The sequence below is a fragment of the Sceloporus occidentalis genome, unplaced genomic scaffold (genome assembly GCF_023333645.1).
Source record: "Sceloporus occidentalis isolate IW3139 unplaced genomic scaffold, rSceOcc1.0.p SCAF_5, whole genome shotgun sequence".
Lineage (NCBI taxonomy): Eukaryota > Metazoa > Chordata > Lepidosauria > Squamata > Phrynosomatidae > Sceloporus > Sceloporus occidentalis.
Genome location: NW_028316985.1, coordinates 45,345,641 through 45,370,158, shown reverse-complemented (window position 1 = coordinate 45,370,158; position 24,518 = coordinate 45,345,641).

Genomic DNA, 24,518 nt, shown 5'->3' with positions numbered 1-24,518 from the left:
GAGTTTTGCATACTGGATCTGGGGCAAATCCCCCTCAAAGTGGGTTTTCTGAAAGCGCCCCCCCCCCCGGTTTCTTTTGAGAAAACCTGCTTCTTCCAGGGTGTCAGCAAATGTGAACTTGGACCCAATCATGATCAGGTCAAGTTCAGGGGGAGGGATAAAGATCAGAGGGTGGGCAGTGGGCAGAACATGCCTCTCCTCTTGCACCGGTCACTTTGCAAGTGGCTTTTTAAAAAAAAAAAAAAATTGTGTGTGACTGAATATGCGAATACTTGTGTGACACGTTTCTCTTTCAAATTTGGCAAATTGATACAATGTGTGAATGCTTGTGCTACATATGTGTGGGAAAGGGAGAGAAAGCAAGAGGATGCAAAGGAAAAGAGAAGGGGATATGGCATTCTGGGATGGGAAAAGGAGAGAAAGCAAGGGGATGCAAAGGAAGAGACAAGGAGAGATAGCATTCTGGAATGGGAAAAGGAGAGAAAGCAAAAGGATACAAAGGAAGAGAGAAGGAGAGATGGCATTCTGGGATGGAAAGGAGAGAAAGCAAGAGGATGCAAAGGAAAAGAGAGGGAGAGATGGCATTCTGGGATGGGAAAAGGAGAGAAAGCAAGAGGATGCAAAGGAAGAGAGATAGCATCCTGGAATGGGAAAAGGAGAGAAAGCAAAAGGATGCAAAGGAAGAGAGAAGGAGAGATGGCATTCTGGGAGGGGAAAACGAGAGAAAGCAAAAGGATGCAAAGGAAGAGAGAAGGAGAGATGGCATTCTGGGATGGGAATAGGAGGGAAAGCAAGAGGATGCAAAGGGGAGGGAATCTGAAACAACCTGAAGACACACAACACATGCACATACACCTTGACAAGGTGACAGAATATGCGAATGCTGCCACCGGTTTTTTAAAAAAGGAGGGGGAAGTACCCATTCCATTGGCCAATGGTTGTAGGATACGTCACCTTTGATGAAAGCGGAAGTGATTTTGATTGACAACAAAAGAGGCTCCATTTTAAAGCCCTACTACAAATGTGAATTTAAGAGGGGCATCAATCAAGGTAAAGGGTAGTGGGAATGTCTTTCTGGGGAGATTTGGTATTGGCTTACCAAATTCGACCTGGTTCCACCCAGGGCAAATTCCCCAGTGAGAATGGGGCCTATGACAGCAATAGAAATGCATACTGCTTATTTTCATCACCCACTAAGGAGCTAAATTCAAGGATTCTAAGCTGCTCTTCCTAAGCATAGGATCAAAATGAATGAAGCTTGTAAAATTATCCATATTTGAATGCACAGAATTATGAAAAAGTGCAACTGTGTACTTGCATATTTAACATATTAACATTATTATAGTCATGCTATATTCAGGTATATATTCAGTATAGTTATGTATACTGAAAGCAGGCTGACTCTGTCTTAGGTTTACCATGCTTTTAAAAATACTTTAATGTTAAATTGTATTTTTAACCACCCTCAAAACAATAAATAGTTTTCATTTTGGATTTTGTTTTTGCTTTGTTAGCTTTTTACCAGAATGCACAAATTAACATTGTACTGTGACTAGAAACTAGATGTTAGTTTCTTTTAATATTCATCTAAAAGTAATAGTTCACATTAGCAGCATTAAAAATAAAAGTTAAAAAAACTGTTCCTAAAAACAATTTATGATTTTAAAAACCTCCTTGCTTCCCCCCCCCTTAATTTTGTGTTATAGAAATTGAAGAACAGATCTAAAACATGTCAACATAAAGATCAAAATCAAAATAGCATGTAATTTACTCTTAAAAATTGAACCTTTATCTAATACTGTCCAATACTCTCTTGTTCAATCTATTACTTGTATGTATTTCTACCATTTGAATAATAAAGTATCAAAAAGCTCTATGTTAATCTCTAAGAGTCACTACCATTTAAAAAGTAGAGATACAATTTCAGGAATTAAATAATCTAACACTACTGTATTGATGCTTAATACTCAAATGCTTACAATGTACTAACATGGTAAATCATATGTTGAATTCTACATTTGCATTTTTAACCAATGCAGGTTATTTTTCCCAGTCCTCATTAAACTGTCATCATTATCAGAATTTCACAAACATGTCACAAATAATTTAAAGCCTGTTGAAAGACAATTTGAAATTAATTATTGATCAGGACCCTGTCTCCTCAAAAGCAGGCTATCATTTTCATGGCATTGAGAAGACAGGGTCCTTTGATGAAGACTACTCTTGGCCTTAGTCCAGCTATTGATATTTCTACATGATTAAATCTGACCTCAGTGATGTCTGCCACACCAAGGGCTCCTATTACATATGCCATCTTTAAGTAATGCCATTGGTGCTGGCAACTGCCTGCATTTGATCCACAGAGCTTGCTGCTTTTAACTGAAACAGGGTACAGCTTATACACATGCAATACTGGGATCAATTTGTCTAATGAAGAGAAGGATGCTTTCAAGAGGCCCTGGCTTCTCCAGAGAAACTTGCACAGGCTTTAACACAAATGTTTGTGAGGAAAACAGAGTCACTACAGGCCTTTCAAAAAAGCTGCAAGAAAGAAAGGATGAATTAGTTGTAGTTCATCTTCTCAAGCTTCTTGGCCACATCTGAAGGAGGGAGAGAACATATCATCCTAATGCATGTGAACATGAGGACATGATCTGCTTTCAGATGAACCCTAGGAGTACATGGAAGTTTTTGTCAAACATATTGTTATCTCAAGGTTTGTTCTTTTTTGGGGAAAAAATGGACACTGTAGCAACCATTAACCATTACCAATAAATAAATAAATAAATAAATAAATAAATAAATAAATAAATAAATAAATATAGCCCCATAACATTAACAGTTACAAAATTACTTAAATTGTTGATAGAATTTTTAAAAAATATGATAATAAAACAAATATAGCCCATTCAGGATCAAATTATATTTGATAACTGGAGATCTGTAGTAGCATCTTAATGAAAACTAATATGTCATGTATGTGTAGTAACAGCAGCTAGCAGTTAAATTTCTATACTGCTTCATATTGAACTAAGCAGTCTCTTGGAAGTTTACGACATGTAAGCTAATTGCCCCCAACAAGGTGGGTACTTATTTTACCAATCTCAGAAGGATGCCAGGCTGAGTTGACCCTGGAGCCCCTGGCTGGTATCGAACTCACAACCTTGTGACTTTGAGTGAGTGGTTGTAGTACCGACATTTAACCACTGCACCACCAGGGCTCTTTATGTGTATGTATAATTCAGCTCAAAAAGACAGTATGAGAAAAGGGACTAACCACTCTGTTCTACCACTGAGGCCCTGATCCAGATCAGGCTGCTTTTAACCATTTTTTAAGTTAATGGGAGATCTAATCATGGATCTCTTGACATCTTGTCTAGCTGAACCCTCTATAGTACATGCAAATGTGTCTGTCTGTCTGTCTTGGCTGCCATTGTCGTGCCTTGTCGCTGGGACCCTGGGGTGCTGAGTCAGAGAATGAAGGCTCTGATAAAGAGCCCAAGAGCCCAAAGGACTTCCCAGGCCTGCAGCCACAAGAGCAGAGTTCCTAGCAGCTACAACCTTCAGAGGACGATGTGGAATAACCTATACCTACCTCAGCCAAGAGATGTCAGGACAAAGAAAGTCACAGATGCTCAGAACACTTATATAGGAAACACACGGCAATTAGGGAGCACTTGCAGGAACCGAGTCATCTATAAATAACCCAGAACCTCCCCCACATGAGTGCTGCTGACAACCAACTTTCCTTGGTTTAAGCAATGCTGGTGCCATGTTCCATAACCATTTGCCTGCTTGCCTTGAACTCTGCTTGGACTCCTGACTAATCTATTGACAACCCTTTAGACAGCCTTCCTAGACTGGGTACTGAGCTGTGGATGACTTGGACTGGACTGGACTGGACTACCTCATCTTTTCAGCCAACATCTTGGTGAGCTCTGACACTCCCTGTAACTCTATGGAACAGTATCCTGTCACGATGAGAGTCTGGTTTGCTTCCCAAGAGTCATTATCATCAAGAGGTCAAATATCTTTAAAACATTGCTACAATATTTTCTTCTAACTATGTAAAGAAAATATTTATATGACGCTCCTTGGATAGGGGCTTCCAACTGGAACTTTACCACTGAAAGTTTACCATTTCTTGACTTACTCTGAATGAATAAATAAATAACTTCTTCTCTGCTTCCTTACTTGTACTAATGAAAGTACTTCATTCTCCAAGAAACATTCAAGATATATATCTCCATAACAAGGAGATGATTACAAACCAAGCTTCCACGGCCATAGTAACATGAATCAACCTGATACCATTACAGCTTTTTGAAATCATGTGGCATACATCCTTCAAATGACATGTGTCTTCTGACTGTTGTTTCACCAATAATGACAGAATCTTCTGTTCAGTCCTGGTTCCTGAATCTCATACTGTCCAACATTTCACAGATTAAAAAATGGGACACGTGTGCTCAAGAAACAACAGAGTGTGGTTTTGTTACTGCTGCTGTTGCTGTTGTTATTCTGTGCCTTTAAAAGAAACAGAAAACTCTAGGAAAAATTGTTAACAAAATAAAACATAAAAATAATTTTAATGTCTGAAATACATTCAAATAGTGCAATGAATAGAATTCCCTTATATCAGTATATATAATCAGCCCTCCCCATACACAGGGGATCCGTGCCGGACCCCACCAGCACCACCACGTATAGGGAAAAAAGCATAGGTTCAAGCCCCATAGAAAATAATGGGGTGCGTGCTCACAGAGGCACATGGGGCACCCAGTGTGAGTACACACCCCATTGTTTCTGCCTGGGCTTGCCTTCCATGTACGCTCAAAGCCGCGGAAGGCAAGCCCAGCTATAAGGAGGGCAGACTATACATTGCGTAAATATGCATGGAAAAGAGAAACTATCTTAACATCCAAACACATTTTGACATATGTCTTCCTCAGTGGAAAAGCAAAGTTTAAAAAGGGGAATGTAATAAAATGAGTTAGTATGTAATTCACATATGAACACACCATGTTGTAAAGTAATAATCAAACAGATATACCTGTGATAACCATAGAGTAATTATCCTATTACCAAAGAGTCATCCAGTAACTGTAAGTAGGATGGATCAGGCTTATAATAAAAATGTTCATGTAGAAAACATATATAAATGTATATCACAAAAACTTGGAGAAATATTTATAATTATTTAAAAATATTACTTCCCCATACTTACTATATCCTGGATGCTCAAAAAAGTTACCAAGGCTACTGTGGATATTTCCAAATGGAAGGCTTTTTCTTCCCTCCTAATTTACTATATATCTACCCCACCTGTTATAGGGTAATTGAATGTGCTTTACAGGGTGTGCATATCCTGTAAAGCATAACACATGCTATATCATGATGCTACACCAGAGATAATATAATACAACTGGGGAGGGAGGATGGGAAGGGAGAACATATAAAACTTCTGCTAAGTTGCAATCGCCATAGGAATTTTCTTATTTATTATATTTATTTGTATCCCGCTCTTTTCCCAGGACTGGGACTCAGTTTCTTGACTCCTATGGAGTGGCAATATTTGCAAGGTCTCGTTCAGCAAAGCTGTTCAGGGTGGTGAGGGAGCCAACACAGATGCCCCCCCACCCCGAACCCTTTATTAGAACCGACTATAGCCTGCTGTGATACATTAAACAACCACTTTGCAGATAAAATCTCTCAGATTAGAGCTGACTTGGATGCTGACATTGTTGCAGAAGTGACAGGAGAGGTGTCCAGCAACTCTGTGATTAATGTTATATTGGATCAATTCGAGTCTGTAAGTACTGAGGATGTGGACAAGCTTCTTGGGAGTATGAAAAAGACATGCCCTCTAGATCCTTGCCCTTCATGGCTGGCTGTCCAGGGGGGGAGAAATGACTAGGATGCTTCTAAGTTACGTAATTAATGCATCTTTTAGGGAGGGCCATTTTCTAGCTAGTTTAAAAGAGGCAGTGGTAAAACCGCTGCTGAAAAAGCCTTCCCTAGACCCCCTGGACAAAAACAACTACAGGCCGGTCTCTCTTCTTCCATTTCTGAGCAAAGTGATCGAAAGGGCTGTGGCCATTCAACTCCAAGCAGTCTTGGATGAAACGGATTATCTAGATCCATTTCTAACCAGCTTTAGGACAGGATATGAAGTTGAGACTGCTTTGGTTGCTAAGTTGATGATCCCCATCTTGGCATCGACAGGAGAAATTGACTTTGTTGGTGCTCTTGGACCTTTCAGTGGCCTTCAGTACCATCGGCCATGGCATCCTTCTGGAAAACTTGTGAGATTTAGGAATTGGGGGCATTGCATTGCAGTGGTTCTGCTCCTATCTCTCAGGCAGATTCCAAATGGTGATGCTGGGAGACAGTTGCTCTTCTAAAAGGGAGCTAAAATCTAGTACATATGCTGGTAACCTCTTGACTCGACTTCTGCAATATGCTCTACATGGGGCTACCCTTGTGTCAAGTCCAGAAACTTCAACTAGTGTAAAATATAGCAGCCAATTTTAAAATCTCTCCACTGGCTGCCAATCAGTTTCCGTGCGCAATACAAACTGTTGGTTATCACTTTTAAAGCCCTACATGGCTTGGATCCAGGTTACTTGTCCTTCAGGGCGCCATTCTGTCTCCAATGCAATTATCCAAAATAGAATGTCCTTCTCCACATATTTCTGTTGAAGAAAATGGTGGACAACTGTAGTGTTTGCAGAAATTGTGTTAAGCCCATGGAATTTGTCAATCCTGTTACCAATGAAATCTACTTTATTAATGACATATATACTTGTGATACAAATGGTGTTATATATGTCATCCAATGTCCCTGTAAACTCCTATATGTTGGAATGACCACTAGGAAAGTCAAAATGAGGCTCTGTGAACATAAAAGCTGTATAAGAAATCAAAGAACCACTGCACCTTTGGTCCAGCATTTTCTACTACACAAACATAAATTATGTTTGTATTATTTTTAAAATTATATTTCTGTTTTATTTTGTTAACAATGGCCTGTTACAGACAGCCAAAATAAAGCTGCTTCGAGTCACAGTGGAGGTATGGTGTTTCAATGATGCATGCATCCTAAGAGTCCAGAAGTCGCACCAAAGCCACGCTCCAGCCCTAAGGACTGGAGCGTGGCTTTGGTGTGGCTTCTGGACTCTTAGGACGCATGCATCATTGAAACACCATACCTCCACTGTGACTCGAAGCAGCTTTATTTTGGCTGTCTGTAACAGGCCAATTTTTCCTAGACCTTTCTGTTTCTTTTGCTGTTTTATTTTAGGTTTAGGTTATCATCTTGCTGTTTTGTTCTGTGCCTTTAAGTCATTTTCAACTTATGCCAAGCCTAAGAGGTTTTCTTGGCAAGATTCATTTGAAGGAGCTTTGCCATTGCCTTCCTCTGAGACCATGGCCTGTTACATACTGCCAAAATAAAGCTGCTTCGAGTCTCTTTGGAGGTATGCTATTTAAATGATGCATGGGTCCTAAGAGTCCAGAGGTTGCGCCAAAGCCACACTCCATTCCTAAGCACTGGAGTGCAGCTTTGGTGCAGCTTCCGGATTCTTAGGATGCATGCGTCATTTAAACACCATACCTCCAAAGAGACCCGAAGCAGCTTTATTTTGGCAGTCTGTAACAGGCCCAAGAGAGTATGTCTTGCCCAGGGTCACCCAGTGGGTTTCCACGGCTGAGTGGGGATTTTAATTCTGGTCTCCTAATCCAATATTCAGTCCACTATGCCACGTTGGAGTGTGGACAAGATGGCAAAAGTTAATAATTAGAAAGAACACACAAGCTTGGAGAAGCTGCTTTTTCCTGAATCCATTGAGAAAGACAAAATTCCACCACATTCTCTCCTCTCTGTTCAGTTAACTGAGTGCAATCTAAATATGTACTTTGATCTCATTTTGCAACAATTGATGTAAGCTGAGAACAAAGGGGGGGGGGTGAGGAATGGGAGGAAGATACTGAAAAAAGGCCATTTTAAAAGGAGTTGAAAAAATAGGATAACAGAGGATTAATTGGGATTGTCCCTGTTAAATTGGGACAGCTGGAGGTTATGGTGTCTTTCTGACTTTTCAAAGACATTCTCCCTCAAAAGAATGATAGCCTAGGAATCCTATGAAAGACTAGAGGGTCAGACAAAGAACTCCAATTAGAAGGTCTCAAAGATCAGATAAAACGTTCCAACGTCTGACCAACATTTATGTCCCATAGAAGCTGCTTTCCATCATTTTTGTTTATGTCAGGACAGCTAAAAAGTAGGAGACGGATAAAACTTAGAGCCTGTTCAGACCGATGTTATATTCCTATGTGGGGGTGTGACGTATTTACACTCACCACCCCCATGCTGCCCCCACACAAGCGTCATGCTGTGCACCCAACCACATGGTGGGAGGCATCATGGAGCTCCACTTGCACAGTGTTTAAACATGCTGTACCAAAGGTGTGCCAAAAAGCAGCTGCCACCATGGCTAGGGTGACCTTTCCACAGCATGAAAAGGAGCCACTTTTTGCAGCTTCTTTTTGCACCATGGAAAAGCCAGATCAGGGCTGTGGTGTGCAGTTGCCATGACCCCAATCCAGAGAGGAAAGGGGTGGCATGGAGCCACCCATAAGGGGCAGTCTGTTGAGCCCCTTAGATAGAAAGGATAGTAGTTCTCACATATATGCATACAAATCCTAACCAGGCCATTAATGGGGTGAATATTTAAATGAACCCTGGAGATGGTTTTCCCACTGGAAACAGTAACACAAAAAAAACTAGAAGGCAACTATGAACAATACTCTTCTTTCCAACTGCATCCAAGTAGGGCTTTGGATATATCAGATTTTATACAGTTCTGGAGAAGAGATGGAAATACTATTCAAATAATATTTGAAAAATAATCAAAATATTGTTTTTCACATCTATATTTTGATGGAATCCTGTTCTCATGAGAATCTCTGCAGTTCTGGACTTATATCACAAGGATGTTGTAGCCCAGCCAACTTGCAACTATGTGACTGTAGACTTATATTATACAAACATGATGAAGATGGGCAGCCAATATTTCCAATATATCATTCATCATTCAGGATGCTACTTTTCTGGATATATAACTTCTATGGATATATAAACTGAGTGCATGCTAAACCCATAGGCAACATAATAACTACATTATTCAGTTGTCACACAGCCAACACAGACAATAAAAACTGAAGTGTCTCATCAAGCTTCACATGCACATACAATTCACTATTTTAAATTTTTTAGATCATTTTGAGCTCTTTGGCCAAATATGATATTTTTTAAAATGTGGTTAAGATATTTTTTCTCACAGACATTTCTTCTATGTTTGATAAACCACAATAAAGCTTTTTAAGATGTTCAGTTACAACATATACAATGCCTGCGATTAAATTTTACTTCACATGAATGCCTCAAGTTCAAAGAAAAGATCTCACATGAAGATCAGATAAGACGTAAAGAAAAAGGACATACAGTATTTATAATAAGAGTTGATACCAAAATGAGGAAAATTTATTTACAAAATAGCTTGACGTATAAAAATAAAGACTAGAAGCCAAAGCATCTTTAAAGCAAGAGACATGAGAACAGCAGACTGCATCAAAACAGGCACTATGAAGCCTTGCTTCTTTACTTGTCACCCCACCAAATCCTAACAGGGAAAGTGGAGGGATTTGAAGAAATGAAGCCTTGGGGAAAAACTGTGCTGCTTGAGTGTACAAGATGAGTACTTGAAAAAATCATCATGGTTTTATGAGTGTTTGGCTTGAAGGCCAATGAATTCACACGCCTGCCCATCTCTTGCAGTATTCTTTGCCCTTGGAGAAATATTGTATTGGTGTTGGCTCTGTTCCTAATGTAATCAAAGCAGAATTGATTAAAGATGCATGTGACATTGCATCACATATGTGTGGGTGGCGCCATAATTGCGGTACCATAATTGCGTGGCACCGCCCACAAAGGATGTGTGTTTATGACGTGTGGGCATCTGAGTGCCCACACATCTTCTGGAGGAAGTGCCGTCGTCGCAGCCCTTATGACGGTGCAAAAAAGGAGCCACTCTAGGCAGCTCCTTTTTTTACTGCACAGCAGTACTGCGCCCTTTCATTGCTGCAGTAACGATGTGCAGCACACAGGGGTGGCATTTCTCTGCCCATCTGTCTCAGGCCAACGTTTTAGTATGCAGTGGAAGTACCTTTGTCTCATCCTTTCAACTTGATTTGTAACAGACAAAGATGACTCCTTCTGTACAATGATTGTACAGATACAGAGGGGAAGCACAAAATCTTGCATTTACTGTTCCTTAAGGCTATATTTTAGAGGCAGGAACTAGCAAAGCTGCCTCTGAGTATTCCTTGCTTAAGAAAACATTACAAAATTTATGGGGTCAGCAATTATTGAGGGGGAGAGAGGCCTGGCCTAGAAGAAAAAGAGCCCTCCTCCAACCACCATCTTGAGGGGGAGAGAGGCCTGGCCTGGAAGACAAAGAGCCCTCCTCCAACCACCATCTTGAGGGGGAAAGAGGCCTTGCAATTTTTTGTATTGTGTTGCAATTTTACTGTACACCACTATGATCATTGCGGAATAGCGGTCTATAAATAAAAATTATTATTATTATTAACTGACAGTTGACTTGAAGGCACACACACAGGAGCAAGGCTGCCCAGAATTTGTACAGAGAAATCAGATGGCCCAAGTTAACAGCATTGTGTGGCTACTAGGAGCTCAGGGAACAATGAACATCCAAGGAACTAAGACCTTGGCTTTTATTTGTTTGAGCAAGGGGGATTATAAGAGCCTAGAGGTTCGAGTGATATGATAAGAAAGTGCCACATGGGTCTGTCGCTAAACTGTGGGTAAAACGTAAGAGTTCTAAGAGCTTCAGCACTCATCCTTTAGTGCAGAATTGCCAATCTGACCTTATTCAATCACTTATTGAAGGGTATCCTGATAAACATTGTTACCATCTGGTGTTTTATATATCCCTTTTCTTTGTTCCCACTCCTGTCCAGACCTGATTCATGGTGAATTGGGGAAAAAGAATAGAGTGAAGTTTCTATTGATTTAACTGGTTAATTCTAGGTAGGCCTTACAATTGGATTTTGTCCTATATATTCCTTTGATCTTTGCCAGAGACATTTGCTGAATGTCTTGTGAGCACATGTTATTGAAAGAAATTGGTCCTAAGGAAGAGCACTGATATATTAATATAATTTAAAAAAATAAATGTTAGAGAGAACTTCTATTTTAAATTTAGTATTAGCCAATTGTATAATAAAACCAGAATTGTGTAGTGCTTTGAGCATTGGCCTCTAACTCTGGAGAACATGGAAACCCACTGGGTTTAGGACAGAGGAGGGTAAGTCACACTCTCTCAGCCTTAGAGAAAAACAAGGGCAAGCCCCCTCTGAACAAACCTTGTGAAGAAAACCAAGTGATCTTAGGATCACCATAAATTGGAAATGACTTGAAGGCACAGAGCAATACACACTATTTTTTTAAAAATGCACCAGATCAGGCCAGTTTATGCCACGACAGGGACCCTCTTTATGTGTCCTTTCTACACTTCCTAGCCACTTCTGTACCTCATGCCTGGCTGATCACTATATCTTGGATGCTTTGGGGCAGTTGCTCTATATGCAAACCTTGATTATTCTTTTTGGGTGGTTATGGGGAGTTATTTTGGAGCTTGCTGTGAGCTGTGATCCAACTGCTGCTGTTGCTGAATAACCTCTTTTGGTTAACTCATACAGATGAGGTGAATTTCAGCCTAAAGATAAACATATGCTCCTGTTATAAATATAATCCTGTGGAGGGGTGGGGGTGGGGGCAATAGAATGTCGCCACTAATCTTTAATTACATTCTCATCAAAAGTAACTTTTTTGTTTGCCTTCCCAGGGTTTTCCCCCCACTTCAGATGATTAGGTAAGGAATATGATCTTTTCTTGACATCTGAAAAAAGTGCCTTGGCACCATGAAAAATAAACAACTACAGCATATTTCTTTTGGCAATCCAAGGATGTTTGTGGAAAATATATCTGCCAAAAAAACAACATACACACACACTTTTTTTGCACAAAATCCAATGGTTTTTCCCTTTTGTGGAAAAGACAATTTTCTGTGCAAAAGCAAAGGTTTTTTTTGCACATCAAAAGGTCCAAAATGCAAAATGAATAAATAAATAAATGAAATAAGAAGAAAAAGAAAAAAAATCAGATAATGCACAGAAACTCTTTTCAGAATTTTCTTTCTTGCATTAAGAACAAAATAAGCACATTTCTATTCCCATCTATGGTACATCAGTGCAAGGTGCAGTCTACCATTAGAAGTTACCTATGCGACCTTTGCAGTTACCTCACAATGACAGTCAATGGACTGTTCCACCATGAGCCCTTTGAAATGTATCCTCTCTTGGGCTGGATCCACACTGCAGAAATAATCCAGTTTGACAGTCCTTTAATTGCCATTGCTCCATGCTGGGAATTCTAGGAACTGTAGTTTGTTGTGACACCAGAGAAGAGAATGGACCCATGGCAATTAAAGCTCTGTAAAACTGGATTGTTTCTGCAGTGCAAATCCAGCCCTGGAAGACAAGGTTTGTGCCCCACTTTGAAATCCCCCACAAGTCACCTGTTAGTTCACCCCCGTGGCCTGAAACCCTCGCCAATAATTGTTGAACTTATTTCAAAACATTTTCTGACAAGTGTGTGTGTGTGCTTTGCCTAGCAAAATATCAAAAATGTCCAAGAAATCCAGCAGTTTAACTATCTCAGACCTCTCATAATCCCCAAGCCCTCCAGTACCAAATCTCTTTGGGGGTTTTTTACCAGAAAAAAAAGCTGAAGATGATGTGGCCCATGGTAAGGAATACAGAGGCAAACAATGCCCTCCCCCCATACCCGTGTTGTAGGGACTTTGCAAAGGATAAGGTATGTTGGACATATAGACTCTCCCTCCAGTACAAGGGAAGACAGAAGCTGCAATGCACAGCCTCACAACATTTATGTATGTTCCAACATTTATTATGTTGTCATCATATTTTCAAATTTATTTCTCTAACCACAAGAGCTACAAAAGTTCATTCATTTCAAAGGGAAGATCAGTGTAATTATAATAATTATTATAACAAAGCCACTGAGAAAAGGCCAAAAAGCTCACACTGGGTATCATTAGTAATAACTATTTATATGAAAATACATCATCAATATTTTTCTGTTTTTTTTAAGGCAATGCGTTTTAAGAGCAGTGAACTCTGGGGCTTTGGAGATCCAAGTTTAAACTCAAACTCAGCGATGAAACTCACTGGGTCATCTTAGGCAGTCACTATATCTCAATCTGACATACATCAAAGAGTTGGTGTGAAAAATATATTCGGCAAGAAGACATCCATTTCCAATTCAAAAGCCAGGATCATAAAAAACGCTACATACACATGCACATGTATACACACACACATACACAAAAACTTTCAAGAGAAATCTCTGTCTTCCTATGTTGGACCCCTAGTGTGTTCAATAATGTTATGAAAATTCTAAGTTAATCATAATTATCTTGTTCTGTGAAAGAACATGAACAGCTGCTTCTACTTAGTTCACTCTTTCTATTATTATAAGATTCACTAAGAAAATCTATCTGTGCCTGAAAACAGATGAAATACAGAATGAAAGCATATAAAAGGATATCTGATTGAGCCAATAGAGGAAAGAAGGAAATTAAAACAGTTCTCTGATCAATTTTCAGACCAGTGCTTAAGCACTGGTAAAATGCTGCTAAATCATTTAGGAAGAGCATGTGTGTGAAAACCTGACACGCTTCCTAAACGTCAGGGGATTGTCAGCTCCCCTCCAGCATCCCTGAATCGTTCAGGGAGTGGCAAATTCCTATGAATGCAAAGTTTCCATTCATCCCCAAATGATTCAGGGATGCTGGAGGGGAACTGGTAATCCCCTGACATTTAGGAAGTGTGTCAGGTTTCACACACGAGTTTCCTAAATCTACAAATAGGGACCACCAAATGCAGTGTTCAAACATGAATCAAAGAACGTGAGAGACACTGCAGACTGGGTTAGCCAGAAAAATCAGCAGTAGAAGAACACATTATAAACCTGGGCACAAAATGCTGTTTGAAAACACTGAAATTCTGGACCATGGCAATAGCTATCTGGTCAGAATGCACAGGGAAGCCATTGAAATCCACAAACACTTGGACAACTTCAACAGAAAGAAGAAACCCTTAAAGTAAACAATATACCCACTCTCTTCCAGGTCAGCATTCTCTGAAGATGCCAGCCACAGATGCTGGCGAAACGTCAGGAATAAACTCTTCTAGAACATGGCCACATAGCCCGAAAAACCCACAAAAAACTAGACATGTATATTGATACATTGTAAAACTTTTCAAGGATTGATGCCATGGAAAGACAGGGAGATGTCAGAATGTTTTCATTGGTCAGGAAGTAGGATAATTGTGGCCACGGGGAAACAAAAAGTCGCACTGATGCTTCTGTTTTCCTAAAGGAGGCTATAGAAGTGAAGCATCCAATGCTTAAAAGACATGGCCACAACACTGCCATGGGTTTGTGAGGGCAAGGGAGAAAGGCTTTGGGCAGGTTGCAAATGGGGGAAAGTTGGGGTAGATGGGACAGGGCCACTATGGGCTTATGCAGTGTCTGATGAGAGTGCTCATAACTTCCTCAAGATGAAACTTGCTGTTCAAGCCCCAGAGAAAGGTCAGAGGTGGAAAGATACAGCTGAGTGTCATTGGTGATGATGATAAGAAAAACAAAAAGAGATGATAAGTTTACCTAGGGAAAATGTGTAGAGAGAAAACAAAAGGGGACTCAAAACGACCCATTCCAAAACCTTAGAAAGAAAAGGAAGAAGAGAAACTGGACAATAGCTAGAAAATGAAGAGGGGTCAACAGAAGGTTTTTTCGGAATAGGGGAAACTAAAGTATATTTAAAAACCGTAGGGAAAGAACCCATAGAGAGGGAGAGATTAAAGAGATAGAGAAGCAAGGGTAGAAAAGAGGGAGCTATAGAAATTAGAAGATGAGTAGGAATTGGATCAAGAGAACAAGTTGCAGGTTTGGAAGAGTTCAGCAGTGTAGAGAGTTCATCCAAATTTAGGCGAGAGTGATTAAGTAAAAAAAATATCAGGAGGTACTATCTCAGAGCAAATAGTGGTAATCTTTGAGATGAAATAGTTAGCAAAATCATTAGGAGAGAATGATGAAGAGACAGGAGGAGAACGAGGTTTAAGCAAAGAGTTGAAGGTGGAGAACAAACACTGTGGGTGTCATTGGCATGTGGCCACACCTCCAAGTGCTTGCATTACTGAAAACATATAGTGGTGTATCATATGACTAACATTTTTTAAAAAAAGAACTGGGATGGCATTCAGTAATGGAAAATGTAGTGTGAATTGCATTTCAGTTCAAATCAATTCTGCAGTCCCGAATCTATGCGACGCAGAAACCAGTTTAATTCCAAGTGTGAATGAGCCCCTAAATAGCATGCACATGTTCAGTTCACATGTTCAAATGTTCTTAGTCAACTGGGGCCTGCAAATTTAATGTTTCCACTTAAAAGACAAACAAAGTATTTCGTGTGTGTGTGTATGTGTGGGTTTAGTCCACACAGAACTGGCCCAGAATGAACTTGGAAAAAGGAGAAAAAAGAACTGAGAAATCTGCCAGTATTAGTCTACTTAGGTATAAAGCAGCTAATCCTATGCCTTTGTAAATGCACCTGTATATACAATAACAATATACCTTGGAATACTAAATACAATTGGCACTCCGTTTTCATGGGGGATCTGTCCGCCCCCCCCCCCCCCCGCAAAAACAGAGACTTGCACTTATTCAAGCCCCATAGGCTTGTATGGGGCATGCCCCTGCGAGCACACACAAGGTCTTGGGGGCATGCCCCGTTGAGGATAACAGAGGTTGACCCTCTGTGTATAATCAAGAACACAGATCTCAAGTCCGCGAAAAAGGAGGGGTGACTGTATTGCAAAGAAACCATGCTATGGCTGTTACTTTCATGATTGTGAATTCCCAGGGCAGGCTGCTGTTGGAGAGATAATGCTAAGCAAAATAGGCCTTGACCGTCCTAGAACAACCTTCCTCAAACTGGTGCCCTCCAGAAATTTTGAATGTCCATTCCCATAAATCTCAATCAGCATAAATAGCGGTGAGAGATTATGAGATTGAGGTCTAAACCTTTCTAAATTTTCTTCTCACTGGCAAAAATGAATATTTTTTCCCTAACTGTAAGAAAGGTAATAGAAACTGCATTATTTTTGATGACTATTTAGTCCTTGATGTAATCTATGCAAATAAATAAATAAATTCTATGTGATGCTTGTTGCACACAAAACCACATTTTCTGCATGGAAAACAAGTTCTCTACATATAAAAAACAGCATTGTTATTGCAGAAAGTAACATGTTTTTCTGTGCAGAAATGTCATTCTTTGAATAAAACACTTGTTTTCTTGGGAGGAGGGGGGAATGTCTTAAGCGTTTTTCATGCAGAATAAGTCCTGCACTGTAAATGTTCTCACCTGTCTGGAACTCTTTTTGCCAGGGGTTTCCAACATTCAAAAAAACTATTTTAAACCATGTTTTTAATTTTTTAAACAATATTCTTTCCATCCTTATTGTTGTATGTATATGGTACCAGGTCAAAAGTTGCAAAAATTTGTCTCAGGAATTTTCTGACAGCAGCTCTCAGAATCACAATCATAATTTTACTGAATTCTGTACCAGGTTAGGGAAGGAGGCTTAATGCAAAGAAAGAGTTACACAACAGATTTGTAATTCGGAGGAGGAAAAAAACTGGTTTGAAACAACACCAGCAGCTCTACTAAGAGAATGATATTTATATGTATTTTCTTGACTCAGTGGCCCCTATTTTTTCCTGGCCTTTTCCAGATGCATCCTAAATCCAAAAATATCACTGTTTTTAAATAATTTTAAAGAATAAAACAAGATTTTCTCAGCAATATGGGACCAAGAGTCATATGCTCACTAACCTGTGTATTCATGACTAGAGAAGGGGGAAAGTATGTATAACATTAGCTAACATCACTGCTTTGAGAAAATTAGGAGAAAAGCAGCAATGTGTCTGAAACTTATTAAACTGCAATACCCTTTTTGCCTCAGCAATCAAGGTGGCACATGGATGCAAATGAGACACTTACATAATTCTTTTATACTTGAAGTGTGACAAAAAGCCGGAATTACTGTTACTGTTCAAGAGGTTGGCACTGGTTTCTCTTCTCCCTTAAAGCAATACTCCTTTAATATGAACTGCTTAAAACAGACCATTCTGAAATTGCTTGAAATTGTATGTATGAAAGAGACAAAAGCTCACCAACTGGTATTTTTAGTCTTGTTAGCAGTAGCTGAAATGAATGAGCCTTGTCTCTAAAGTTCTCATCAGTTTTGCAGCCTGGATTTCAGTCTAATCTCATCTGGGCACAACCGTATTCAAATGGATTTCAAGATGCACTGTGCATTGCCTTACTCAGATCCCAAGAGAATTTTTAGCCAACCTATCGATATGATTTGAACTTTCAGATGCATTCTCTACTTTACTCTGCATTATAGCATACCCTCCTATACACTATGGCCCGTTACAGATAGGCATCCTAGTACGCGAGGAGCGCGTACTAGGGTTAGAAAGGGACGTTCTTTCCAGACGCCCCCGACCCTAATATGCGCTCGGCGCATCCAAAATGGTGGCACCCATTCCACACGAGGGCCGCCATTACGATGTCATGAACGCGCTGCCTCCAAACGGGGTAAGCGGACGTAACGTCTTTGCGCTACGCGAGGGTGCCTAGAGCACCCTTTTCGCAGCGCATGAAGGAGCTCCAAAATGGAGCTCCTTCCGCGATTTGCATCGCTGGTGCAGCCTTCAGACAGCTACGCCAGCGATGCAAGGGAGAAAGGGGCTGAGCGGCCCCTTTCTCCTCCTCCCCGCCACCACCGGGTGTCCTTGGAGCATGAAGCCCCAAGGACACCCCTTTCCAGGACGTGGGGAAGCAGCCTTTTGCCGCTTCCCTGTGGACTGGAAAGTGGCGGATTGGGGCCCCAGAGGCTGCCGTTGTGGCAGCTGAGGCCCCGATCTGGCGGGGAGAGGAGTGCCTTCAGGCAGCCCCAAAGGGGCAGTCTGTAATGCGCCCCAGGCACTATTTTGTTTTGTTTCTTAACACAGTGATGAACCATAGGTTCTGCATTTGAAAATGGTCATGCCAGCTGCTATGTAACCACTGATGGCTGGTGATTCATTTCAATGTCAGTGGGGTGATGAATCCACGTCAAGTTCATCTCAATCTGAAAGGAGTTATCTAAAATGCTGAAAACAAATATGTTCATCACCTTGGATAGTTCCTTTAGAGTTGGACTGGTTCCTAGGGCAAATTCAGTATCCCACCAACACAGGAAACTTCCACCCACACAGAGACATCACTTGGGTACTAACCCAGTGTTCACTATTTGTATAGAACCATCAGCATACAAAGCACTTTACTGTATATTAATCCTTTTGCTATACTAATGTATTATCACTTTTATTATGTGGAGACCCTTGACAGTTTCTTCACATGCAGAGGACTATGATATTACTATCAAGAGTATGTCTGGGATGCTATATTGTTTAATTGTCAGGGTAATCCATGCAGGAGAAATTCATTCACCCTTTCTTCTTGCCTTGTCCCAGATATTTCCATTTACCTCACACCTTTCACACTTCTATAAGAATGAAATCTGCTTTTTTTTTCTTTCTGTTTTACACACTGTCCCATTCTGATTACCATCGCTGTCTCACAAAAGAAAGTCTATAACAAGAGGAATTGGTATTACGGTGCTGCTATAATTCATTCCTATGACAAATATAGAAATGAGAACTGACAACAGCATAAAATAAATCCATTTCTGTACCAGTGTTTCTGATTGCAATAGAAACCAGGAGATAGCAGAGTGTTAACTCATTCATATTGTGACAGAAATGAGAAGTGGTCCAAGGAAAAGCCATCTCCTTCGATTTCACAAATACTTGCACCAGAAATATATATAGCAAGGCTAAGCTGGCATGGATAATGCAGCTGAAGAGTCGCATGTGTTTTCAAGAGAGCAAAAAATAAATGCTCACACTTTAACAAGACCCCAAGCTGTAATGTTCTTGTACAGAACATTTTTATATACCCATACACAGTGACAACCAATAAAAAAAAGCAGGGCTCTTTACATTTTGTTCAGCAGCTTACTTTATGTAGCTGTTAACATAGTTAAGGCTAGTGTACACAATCACACTGCCCTACTGAATCTGAATTGTACATTGCTTCTTCAATCAGGAGGAAAGTCTGCATTTATTGTGAGAGTGTTAATGTGGCTTGGTTTGTATGTATGTCTCCTTAGAAGTAGGCTGACCATATTTTCTTGAGACAAAAATAGGACCTTGGGATGGCAGAACGGGATGGGTTAAGTAGAGAAGCGTTCCCAGGCATTGCATAATTGTAACTTGCTATTTGATGCTCTTTTGTTGTCTGTTTTATTGAATCATTTCTGTATTGCTATGTATTTTATATGTATTATCCTACTAGAAAGGCCCCTTCCCCACCACCATTCCCTTCTCCTTTTGTGTCATGTCTTTCTAGATTGTAAGCCTGAGGGCAGGGAACTGTCCAATTAAAAAGATTGCATGTACAGCGCTGTGTAAATTTACAGGGCTTTATAAATAAAGGTTAATAATAATAATAATAATTAAATCTCAGACAAAACAAAAGTTTTATTATACAAACATAGGGCCCGAACAGACAGGCCAAAATAAAACTGCCTTGGGTCACTTTGGAGGTATGCTGTTTAAATGACACACTCATCTTAAGAGTCCAGAAGCTACGCCAAAGCTGCGCTCTACTCCTTAGGACTGGAGTGTGGCTTTGGCATGACTTCCGGCCTCTTAGGATGCATGCAGCATTTAAACAGCATACCTCCAAAGTGACCCAAAGTAGTTTATTTTGGCCTGTCTTTTTGGGCCCATATTGAGTTAACAATTATTCTTCAGTGACAGAACTCATACAAAAATTTAGGTAGATGTAGAGGGGAAATGTATTTCACCATGATCATACTATGAATATTTCTCAGTTGAAGTAATTTTAAGCAAGAAATTTCAGTCTTTCAACACCTTATCATAAAACTTCTCACACTCCATTATGCAATTTTGCTTTTTGTTTTGTTTTGACAACACAATTTCAAACAAGGAACTTCAAACCATTTTGCAGCATACCAGAGTATTTTTCTTGAAAACGGGACAAAATTGATATTCATATTAAAAGGATGGGAAAGTCTGGAATTACTTTTTTAAAAAATGGTACTGTGCTGTTTAAAATGGTACATATGGTCAGCCTTCTTAGAAGTAACGCCCAATGAATTCAGTACTGCTTGTTCTCAGGTAAGTGTGCATGGAATTACACACAGGTGTCTGCTTAAACCTGGGGAGGATGGGTATCATCTCACCTCTTTGTCTATAAGTAATGATAGTGGTAATAGTCAGTTCTAATGAACTGTGAACCCCTTTGCATTCTTTAGTTTGTTGCTATGACTAATAAAGTCCTATATGTCTAAGTTCCAGGCTATCTGTCAGACTGTATACCCCTTATAAGCATGCCTGGACACTGAGGTCTCCATGAGAGGTTTATTTCAGTCCCATCACCTTCACAGGTACAGGTGCTAGAGACACAAGATAGGGCCTTCTCAGTGACTGCCCCTAGGACTTTGGAACTCCTTCTCTCGGGAGGCTTGCTGTCCTTCCTTGCTGTACTTCCATCAACAGGCAAAACATTTTTATCCCAACAGGCTTCCAGAACTGAATGTTTAAAAGAAACCTGCTTTCAAGAGAGGACTGTGTTATTTCAAATTGCACTGTTTTAAAGGTTCTTTTTAATTGTTTTTTAAGTGTATGTTTTTAATTGCTTTAATATTGTTCATAGCTGGATGCTATTTTAATATTGACTTTAAAAAAAATATCCTGGCTCAGCCATAGAAACTCCCTGGGAGACCTTGGGCAAATCACATTCTGTTAGCCTCAGAGGATGGCAATATCAACCCCCCTCTATAGACACTTGCCAAGAAAATCATAATAGGTTTGCCTTGGGGTCACCATAAGTCGAAAACAACCTGAAGGCACCAGCAATGACAATATTCTGTCTTGGTTCTTGATTGTAAGAAAGTTGAAATAATATAAAATAAAATAATAAAATAAAATAACAAAGTAAAGAGGCCAACATTATATCAATCAAATTGAGACAGCTTTTCTGTGGAACATTAACCTAATTCCTCTCCACCTCTTCAGGAATAAAATCTGCTTGTGTCAATCATTATATTGCTGTAAATTCCTCATTTTCATTCCTTTAAAAAAAGGTATGTTTCTACCATTGGCAGTGTGTCTCTGTGTGTGTTTGTGTGTGTGTGTGTTTAAAGCATAGCAGCAAACATTTTACCTCTGTAAAACGGAAGAGATCATGTCCCTGTTAACATGCTGTCAAACTATCAAGAGCAAATCAGTGTCTGGCATTTGTCCAAAGGTATGTGTTCCCTAGTTATCTTATCACTGACAAAGAAACTACTGCACGATGGCCAGCTGATAGATGAGCAAGTTTTCCCCACATCAGCTGAGCCTGCCAGTGACCGATTTGCTTAGGAGATAATGATAGCATTAAAACAATTTTTGGTGCTCAGTGGGACTGACTGTTTCGATCTGTCATTCTGAAGGCCTGTAAAATATCTTCTAGAACCACAGCATGAAAAACTTCCAACCAGGCACAAATTGTAACAGGATGTCATATTTCAGTGGAGTTCAGCTTTAGCAGAAAGCAGATGCTGGCACATAAAAGCAGCGCAGAAGAGCCTTCTAGCCACAAAAAGCAACTTAAAAAAATCAGCAACATTGTTCTTCCTCCCACATCAGGTCAGCACATAGAAATAGCTGGGAACAAAAGGAAAAGAAATCTTCTAATGATGCTTTTTTGTATAATGTATATGTCTGGTAGTACCAAGAGAAAGCATACATATCCTATATCTTTCATGTCTGTCTGTCTGTAATTTAATTCATTTCTCACTACCAAAGATGTCTCAAAGTGACTTAACAAAAGATAATAATTCCTGTGTGGGGTAGACTGGATGACCCTTGCAGTCCCTTTCATTTCTATAAAAGGGGTCCAAAACACACTGCAGAAATAATCCAGTTTGAGACCACTTTAACTGCCTGACACATGCAATGGATTTCTGGGAATTGTAGTTTATTGTGAAATCAGAGCTCCCTGAGAACTGTAGTTTTGTGAGATATTTAGTCTTCTCTGTCAGAGAGCTCTGATGCCACAATAAATTACAATTCCCCCAAATTCTCCAGCACTAAGCCAGGACAGTTAAAGTGGTCATATTTCCACAGTGAACAACTCAATGCAGAAAGAACTCAGCAAAACGTCTAGGCTTCCTTGTCAAAATGCCTAGGAAAATTACATTAATAAAGATGAAATAACGAAGATAGGAAGTGCATGGAGAGAAAACGATAAAATGTATCTTAGAAGAATCTTCTAGTGTCAATAACTATGTTTGCTATATGTTGTGAATTTGTTCATTTGTTATTTCTGTTATTCTGGTTTGTCGATGTTTATGTGTTTGTAATTTTTTTGAATAAAACATATTTTTTAAAAATGCCTGGAGAAGCAAATGCACCTCTATCTGGAACTAATAGAATTACGTGTGTGTGTGTGTGTGTAGGGAGATTGCTCTTAGTATAGTAGAGTGGAGAACAGAGTTTAAAGTAATTACACTTTGAAAAACAGTTCACAGAATCATGCAGCCAGCATGACCAGTGTTTGTTTTTGATGGAAACACACAATTTGTGAGGGGGGAGTCATGAAAATGAAATTATATATGCAAAGTTGCTTTTTGTGTTAATTATCTGGATGGCAAAGATCCTTTTGACTGAACTAATCCCATCTCTGCAACATGCTCTTACTGATGGTGCTTTTAATCTCTTTGAAAAATCCCCCCCTCCATAAACACACACGCTATGGATGTTGTCCTAGGACACTGCTCATATACATCCACATGACTAACTCTGGCCGGCAGGTTCCAGGCTATGTAGACTGGCAGGAGAAATCTCAGCCTCCTTTCATTCACTTTGAAGAATAGATTTTTCAATATTTAAATCATCCTTGTAGCTTTATGGTGATATGTTTCTGGACCATCCTAAATCTGGAATGGGGAACAAGTATCCCTTGCCATCTGACTTTCAGAGTGCTGCTATTGCCACTCTCCAGAACACCTTTTAGAAATTGGTTTTTCAATTGCTTTATATGTATATGTGTGTGCACATATGGTGGGGAAGAGAAGTAGGTACAGAAGGGATAGGCTGGCACAGAAAGATAAAGAACTATGTAATGTTACCTTGTTATGTTAATTGCCTTCCAGTCAACTTTGACCCATGGTGACCCTACGAATGAGAGACTTCCATGTCACCCTATCCTCACCTGTCCTGCTCAACTGCAGCAAACTCATAGCTGTGTCTACTCTGATTGAATCTATCCATCTAGACTGTGGTCTTCCTCTTTTCCTATTGCCCTTCACTTTACTAAACATTACAGTTTTAACTAGTAAGTACTTTGTTCTAATGTATGGCCAAAATTCAACAACCTTAGTTTAGTCATGTTTGCTTCCATGAAGAGTTCAGGGCCCAATCTGCTCTAGGATCCATCCACTGGTCTTTTTAGTGGTCCACAGTATTTTCAGGACTCTTCTCCAGCACATCTCAAATGAGTTGATTTTTTTCTCCCTATCAGTTTTCTTCACTGTCCAGCTTTCACAACCATACATAGAAATGTGAATTGCATGAACAATCCTAATTTTTGTTTTTAATGAGATAGCTTTAAACTTCAGGATCTTGTCTAGTTCTTTCATGCCTGCCCTTCCAAGACGTAGTCTCCTTTTGACTTCATGACTTCAGTCTCTGCTCTGATTGATGATTGAGCCCACATATGGAAAATCTTGGACTATTTTGATCTCTTCACCATCTGTTTTAAAATTACATAAATTGTCTGTGGCCTTAATTGTTGTTTTCTTGATGTTCAGTTGTAAACCTGACTTTGCAGTTTCTGCCTTGACCTTCTTCAATAATCTTTCCATATTGCTTATATTTTCTGCTAGTATTAGGGTCAGTGTAAGAGGGGCACTCCAAAGAAGAGATACAAGGACTCCCTGAAACAACATCTCAGGCTCGGCCAAATTGATCACCAACAATGGTCCGCCCTGGCCTCGCATCGGGAGGCATGGAGATGCACTATCCACGATGCTGTAGCCTTCTTTGAAAGCTCACGCCGAACGAGTCTCAAAGAGAAATGACAACGCAGAAAGAACCACAACCCGTAAACATCACCCAAGGAGATGTTTTTGCTGTGCTTTAAGCACAAGACTTGTTT